Source organism: Pinus tabuliformis, chromosome 5_2, assembly GCF_031772625.1.
Source record: "Pinus tabuliformis cultivar Carrire ecotype Pingquan chromosome 5_2, CPIR1, whole genome shotgun sequence".
NCBI lineage: Eukaryota > Viridiplantae > Streptophyta > Pinopsida > Pinales > Pinaceae > Pinus > Pinus tabuliformis.
In genome coordinates, this window is record NC_142306.1 from 734,545,971 (window position 1) to 734,554,124 (window position 8,154).

At 41.6% G+C, this 8,154-nt stretch overlaps 1 pseudogene; it reads right to left on the minus strand.

The window, feature by feature from the left end:
- Positions 1–377: 377 nt before the first annotated feature.
- LOC149161322 (xyloglucan galactosyltransferase XLT2 pseudogene) lies at positions 378–845 on the minus strand (annotated as a pseudogene).
- Positions 846–8,154: the final 7,309 nt, after the last annotated feature.

An 8,154-nucleotide genomic window follows, 5' to 3' on the forward strand; every position in this document is an offset into this window, starting at 1 on the left:
GAACCAATGAAAATCAGTGCACCAAATAGAATGAAAAATATACAATTGAAACATTCAATTTGTTTCAATTTACAAAGGCAAATTCTCCAACAGCTTTGAGTGGATTCTCAATTTACATAGTGCAGTTTTGATCTATAACACTTGATTTATTGGACATTCAATTTAGAAGACAAATTTCTCCAAACTGCTTTGAGTGGATACTCATTTATACAACACTTTTCCATTAGTTTATATTTTGATAGTCCCTTGAATTTAATACTATTGTTGCTAAATTTGGATTCTATCATCATAACTGAATAATTCGATCCCGAATTCTTTTTGGAAATCTAATTTGATGCGACCATAAAATAAATAAACAAATAAATAGTTCACACATTTTACAGTCGATTCCAAAACCGGTTACTCATGGTTCTGCGAAGCACGCCTTCAATGTTGAGATCGAAGGCATCCTTTGGAAAAATCTCACCATCATCTTTTTCTGTAGAATTCATGTAAAGAAAACTGGGTATAATCTTAATGATCTTTTCCTGCATTTTCCTAATTTTCTCCTCAGAATAACTACTCAATACGTCCTCGATTTTGAGGGTGTTTCTGGAATTCACCAATCTCTCCTCTGCAATAATAACATAGTAGGTTTCTGGGTCTGAAGGAAGATGCCATGTGTATTTCTCATACGCAGAATCCCTTCTGAAAAATACGGGTATACACCCAGCTATCAACCCATGGAAATTCGATCGCCAGGTCAGGGAATTCCCGGGCGGTTGCAGGCAAAAATTGGCCTTCAGCAATTCCTGCATCAGGGCCTCCGGCCTGTGACTGCACTGCATCTTAGTGCAATTCACCATCAGCCATTTCGAAGAATCCATGCATTGCTCAATAACGTCAATTCCCTCTCCTCTTGGCATCAAGGACAGAGCACAGGCTCTGTCTGTCAGAAGATAAAATGTGTTCAGGTTCTCTGATGTTAACAAGCCTTCAGAATTGTCTCTGTATATAACATTTATGTTTGTTTGTTTGTCCCCTTCTCTATTAGTTTACAGGAAAATTTTGTTCACGGTGATGGGCTGCCATAGCTGGGCTTCATGCCCTGGCTATCTTGATGTACAGTTATATATATACATGATTAAATGATAGGTTTTTTCCTACTCTACTTAATAATGAGTGCTCTCAAAAAATTATTATGAGATAAGATTGTCTAGTCATTTTATTTCTGTATTTAGTCTTTGTCATATGCAACTTGATAATGAGTGCTCTCAATTTCTCAAGTGTCCCCTCAATGAATAAAATTATCAGTGGCTTTTTGACATTTAATAAAACTTATTATGAGGTAGATTGCCTCCTCATTTGAGACTGTTTGGTCATTTGTGTTTTGTATTTAGCCATTTTCCTAAGCCTTTAGCCATTATCTCTTGTCCAGAGTTGGAATGGAATGTTATTATTGAATTCCCAAACATCGCAGCAATGACCCCAAACAAACGGAGGAAATGGTGCAGACACAGAATTTTATGTGATGACACGATGCCGAACACGTGGACCTCCACGATGGACAGGTGTCATACCAGATCCATGCGCTTTGACACGTGGTTTTGCGACGTGGCAGGGATGTTATAGACATTTTTGTGCCTTACAACATTGAGCATGAAATATCCATAATCTAAGGGATCCAAAGTCCCTAAACATGTTGTTCCTACCCCTAGAGTAACAAGGCCAACTAACCACAGCAATTCACAGAAGTTCTCCACCTGAAAACACTAAAAAACAAGTCAATTCTGGATCATGTCAACTGCTCCACTGAGCATCTGCGCTGAATGTCAACTGCTCCACTGTCTACCTGCGTTGAATGTCAACTCCAACAAAGGCTACCTGCGCTGAGCATAATTGGACAAGTGGCAGGCTCATTCCTCAATGTGTCAATGCCCAGGAAGCTTCCAAAATGACACTTGCATCAAGGAATTTGACTGGTGATGAGTAAGAGGTTCCAAATCTCCAAGTGGAAGCAAGAACCTCCAAGTGGACTCAAGAACTGAGAGAGGGAGAGGACACTAGTCAGATCTCAAGCTGACTCATCCTCTCTCCAAAATATATATATATAGATCTCTCCTCCATGGGATCTAGAAGGCTGGAATTTGGTAATTGCAAAGAATTGCTGTTGGTTTGTGGCTGGAAACATTGGGTGTGTAATGCTTTGAAGGGAGCTGAAGAAGGAATTCCTTTCTGCTGGGAAGGAGATGCTGGATTGGAGCCCTATGGGTTGTATCTTTTCCTGAACCCTGTTACTTATTAATAAAGCTATCTTGATTCTTTCCTATATGCTGGTATATTTTGTATGATTGCATTAGTGTATTTGCTTTACTTCTAATCCTGAATCATTTATGAATATGTATATTTGCCTTTGTATTGTGTTCTTCTCTTGTCGCAAGTAGCTGTTCTCTTGTCACAGGTAGCTGTTCTCTTGTGATCTCGTGGGATTCAAGTAGCTGTTCTCTTGAGCAAGCGAGGAGACAAGTAGCTGTGGACACACAAAGAGAAGAGGATCTAGTTCGAGGGACAACCGAACACACACAGTAAGTCTGCCGATCTCCCCTCTTTCACATTTCATAAAGGAAGAAATCATAATAGCTGTATTCATTTGTTGCTAAGGCGCTGTCACACCTTAGGTGGATAGGATCGTCCTGCATAGGCATTTTTCCCCACAACAAATTGGCGACTCCACTGGGGAAGAACTTGTTTATTCATTTCATTTGTGTTTCCGTCATTTGTTTACTTCATAGACTTGACAGCAACTATTGAACTGCATCTTTCCCGGATGCAAAGTAAAAAGTTGCTGCTTTGATCCAGTTGTTGGACTTGTCTATGATCTAAACTAGATCCACAAATGGTTTGATGATCCTTGTGATAGTCTTTAGTACCCTATCAAAGCATCCCTCTGTTTATACCTTGCTTGTGTTTCTGATTTGGCCTGAAACAGTTGATTTTTGAGCATTTTGTGACCCAGAAACCAAGGGAAACGAGAGTTTCTCTTTCAGCGCAACTGCTGTGAAGGCAGTCTGCATTTCAACGCAGGTCCCGAAGGGGCTACCTGCGCTGAATGTCAAACTGACAGTGTTAGACCTGCGCTGAACCAGTGTGGCCTTGTGCAGCTGGGGTTCTTTGTTGTCTTTTTCCCTGTTTTGATCTCTGTTTTTGCAGCCTTTAACCAGCATAGGTACCAGTCTGATAAACCCTTTTCTTTGCTTGAATTCCGCCTCATTTTTGTACAAAAAGATTGTGAATGTTTTTATGTGTTTGTGGCATCATTTACAGTCTTCCTTTGCATGAGTAAAGTAGTCATTCTGTAGCCTTTGATTCAGATCTGATTGATTGTGGTCTTAGAAGAGAGTTCATTGGCTGTTTTCAGATTGATTATAGATTTTACTTTTGCTTATTGGTTTGAATTTGTCTCTTTCAAAGTGTCAAAACAAGTCTTTATTTCGAAAATCGCAAAGTGATTGTAATCTCTTCTACCCTTGTTGATTTCGAAGAAAGTGAACTTGTTTGTATTGATCATTGTAAAAGCAAATTCAAAGTTGTGCAAAAAGCTTTCTTTGTAGGCATTTATACTAAGAAAGTGGAAAACAAACACCTGCATTGTGCATTTTGCATTTGATAGTTTGCATGTTCGATTTAGGGAAAGTGCATTAGAGTGTGCTGATTGCTCTTTGAGAAAAGATAGTGTTATTCTTTTCCCTTAGTAGCTAGGATTTTCAAAGTTGAAAGATTGTAAAGCTTGCTTATCATCTTAGACTGCATTTAGGAAGTTGTATCATACATCTCGTGGTGAATCTTGAAAGGCAAACTTTAAAAAGATCAACCTAAAATAAACTGAATGAACCTAACACCGCTTTGTAACATAACACACAACATAGAGGTCTAGGCTAGAGACGTGTTCCGGCGTCGTTAAGCCTAGTGACTGTCGATCTCGAAGAAGGTGGGTGATTCCTCCTGAGAGATGGTAGCGCTAGTACGGATTGTGCTCCCACGTACCGTCGCGTATATATTGGGAGACCCATATAGGCATATATCTTTTATCCTTAGGAAGCCGTGTCGGCCGCCCTACTGATCGCAATGTAGTGAACACAGCATTCACGAAGATCGACCACCTGTACCGTAAAAAGTATTCTATGGTTTTGCGAAAAGTTTGGCACACCCTCTGCCTAGATCTCCAGAGTAGTTTCTTTTGGCCTTTTTCAGACTCTATAACAGAAAAATCCATCCGAGCATTTGTCACTTCGGGCTCATTAAAACATCGAAGGAGACTAGAGTCATCTTTAGCTTTTTCTCGACTCTTTAAAACTGAAAAAGCAAGTTGTGTCTAAAAGCGTCGTTAACAATTTATTTTAAACGGAACAATCACCCTTTAATCCTACGTTGATCTTTAGGTTGAAAAGATGGAGCACACCAGCCAAGGAGTTCCCTTGGGTGGAAATCCTAGTCCCTTCTCCTCTTGGGGAGATGTTGGTGCACCCCACATGGCCACATTGTCGCTTCTAGGACTGACAATTGGCCTACCAGTTTGGCTCTTTTCAACCAATGTCGTTTAGAATACCACCATTCCTGAACAGTCGAGTCAACAGTTAGATCAGACAAGAGTTGCCTCCCAGCCTTCAACTTCATCTTCCTCCCCTCCTTCCTCTTCGCTTGAAGGGACTGGTCGAATTAAAAACCAGGTTCCTAAGGAGAAGAAGGAGAAGAAGAAGAAAGAGAAGAAGAAGAAGGAGCCTAAGGCGACTGGGGGCAAACAAATGTCATCTAACAAAAATCCACACACCGCACTCGTAAGGCCTAAATCGCCATGCGTCATATGTAGGGGAGACCACTTCAATAGAGATTTTCCCTGTATCCCACGGATACTAAGAGATTGGTCCCCCCGTTTGCACAATTCGGTAGCATCGACCTCTGATAGCCATGTCGACTGCTCACCGTCAACTAGTGGGAGTGAAGCTCCAGGACAGAGCGGGAGAGCTAAATTTCCCTGCAGAGTGTGTGAAGGCGATCACGCCATCCACCGTTGTCCCTTCTTAGATGAGGCAAAAAGAGTTCTGGAAGATCGCCCAATTTTACGAGTGCATCTCCCTCGTGGATATCAAAGACTCTTGCCAAGTCCCTCACTAGTTGAGAATCCAGCGGAGCCACTTAGGTGGTCAGCCGAAGCATCTGTCATTGAAGAAGAACCGTCTGGATCCATGCCTGACGAAAGTCAAAAGGTTGATATGGCAGTTGACCCGGTTTTGCTTTTAGAGGCTCCATCTTCGAATGACACCATAACAGAGGAGAATAAAGACGACACCGTCCAGATTCTCTTCATCAGCACTGACTCTGATGATCAAGGGGGCAATGCCACCATTCCTTTATCGCAGGAAGGAAGTTCATCGGAGTGATGTCCGGCCGTATATTCGGTCCCACCACCAAGCAGCCTGGTTGTGTCCTTTGATTGGAACCAACTAGGCAGACCCCGGTTGCCAGCCAGTATACCATTCAGAATTATTTGTCAAATATACAGAATGGTAATGGCTGGCACTATCATTGATGAAGGGGCATCTGTGAGTATCCTTTCCTCTATTGCTTGGAAAGCGCTTGGTTCGCCAGCGCTTTTGCCTAAGATGAGAAGTCTATCGGGCTTTGATAAAGGAACCAGTCGACCTTTAGGGATCCTCCCCAATGTGCCTATAACATTGAAAGGGAAGACCGTTCAAATGAACGTGATGGTCATTCAAGGACCCTTGGATTATAACCTACTCCTTGGACGAGACTATATATATTGCATGGGAGCCATCGTCTCCTCACTCTTTAGAGTAATGTGTTTTCCGCATGAAGGAAGAATGGTCAAGATCGTGGACCAACTTTCGTTTCCCGGATCACACATCGTAAATAGTCATGTGCCATCCCTAAATGGTCTATTCACGCAAGAAGTGTCTCAACCTACGGTCTGTCCTCCTGATGAGCGCGAGTAATCCAGGAGGATATGACCGGAACCCAGGGGCATGCATCTTGGCCTGCTTTGGCAGGAATGTTATAGACATTTTTGTGCCTTACAGCATGAAGCATGAAATGTCCATAATCTGAGGGATCCAAAGTCCCTAAACATGTTGTTCCTACCCCTAGAGGAACAAGGTCAGCAAACCACAGCACTGAATATCAGTTCTCCACCTGAAAACACTAAAAAACAAGCTAATTCTGGATCATGTCAATTGCTCCACTGAGCATCTGCGCTGAATGTCAACTGCTCCACTGTGTACCTGCGCTGAATGTCAACTTCAAGGAAGGCTACCTGCGCTGCGCGAGTTTGGCCAAGTGGCACAGTCATTCCTCAAGGTGTCAATGCCCAGGAAGCTTCCAAAATGACACTTGGATCAGAGAATTCGACTGGTGATGAGTAAGAGGGTCTAGATCTCCAGGTGGAAGCAAGAACCTCCAAGTGGACTCAAGAACTGAAGAATAACTGAAGTGGGAGAGGACACTAGTCAGCTTCATGCCAGCTACAAGCTGACTCATCCTTTCTCCAAAACTCCTATATATAGAGCTCTCTCATGAGGTCTAGGGGGCGGGAATCTTGTGAATGTAAGGAAGTGCTGTTGGTTTGAGTATAGAACTATTGGGTGATTTGCTTTGAAGGAGGTGAAGAGGAGATTTCTTTCTGCTGGGAGGTGATGCTGGATTGGGCCCTTTATGGTTGTATTACTTCCTGAACTTTACTTCTTCCATTAATAAAGCATTTGAGGTTCTTCTATATGCATGTGTCTCAATGGTGTATTGCTATACTTGTGTATTTGATTTATTATAATCCTTGAATCAATTATGAATGTATGCTTCTTGTAGTTTCCCTCTCTTGCCATTTTGCAGGATCTTGGTGTAGCTGGGCCAGTGAAAAAGCAAGGAGCTGGGAGCAAGCAGCAAAGAGAGAAGATTGGATCAATCATTAGCGGAAGACAACGGTTAGTGGATCTCTTTCTCCCCTCTCTTACATCTCATAAAGAAGTAATCTCGAATAGCTTTGCTTTGATTGTTGCTGAGGTACTATCACCCTTAGACTGGGATAGGGTCATTCCGTATTGGATACTTTTCCCAACAACAAATTGGCGACTCCGCTGGGGATCGTATCTTGTTGGTTGTTTGTGTTTTTGCTATTCATTTCATAAACACAGGGAGTACCGAATCGAACTGCATTTGGATCTTTCAAATGCAAAGTAGAGGGCAGCTACTCTAGCTCAGTTTCTGGGCAAGTTTATGATTTGAAGAGCTGATCCACAAGGACTCTGAACAGCTCTTAGTGATAGCTTTTCATCCTCCTTTTCATCCCTTAGTGTGTACTTGACTGATAGCTTCTGATTTGGCCAAAAACTGTGAATTTTTGAGCAATCTGTGACCCGGAAACTGAGAAAAACGAAAGTTTATCTCTTCAGTGCAGGCACTCTAAAGGCAGTCTGCATTTCAGCGCAGTTCCCAAAGGGGCTACCTGCGCTGAAGGTCAAACTGCCAGTGTACTACCTGTGCTGAACTAGTTTTTCCTAGTGCTACTGGGGTTATCTGCTGTTTATTGCCCTGTTTTCACCCTTGTTTTTGCAGCCTGTTGTCTGTCAATGTACCTATCTGAAACCAACTTTCCTTGCCACTATTCCACCTCGGTTGTATAAAGAAACTATATTTTTTCTTTGTGTATTTCTTATATCATTTGCAGTTTCCTGTAACGAAAGTGAACTAGTCTTGCTGTGACCTCTTAGATCTAGACCTGTGATAAGTGTCGTTTTGATCTTAAGAGTTAGTTTGTTTGCTGTTCATAGCTAATTGAGCTTTTGCTTTCGTCATATGGTTTGAATTTATATATTTCTAGTGTCAAAACAAGTAAATCTTAAGGTGTCTTTTGATTTTGGACAAGCTTGTTTGCTTTCACTTGAACTTGAATTCAAAGTTATACAACAGCTTTCTTTTTGTATTACATCAACATTAAGAAAGAGAAAAGAAATACCTGCATTGTGCATTTTGCATTTGATAAGTTTGTATGTTGATTTAGGAAAAGTGCATTAGTGTGTGCTCTTTGATCTGTGTGAAAAGATGATGTCTTTCTTTTCCCTCAGTAGTTAAGATTTTCATAAGTCGAAAAGATTGAAAAAGCTTGCT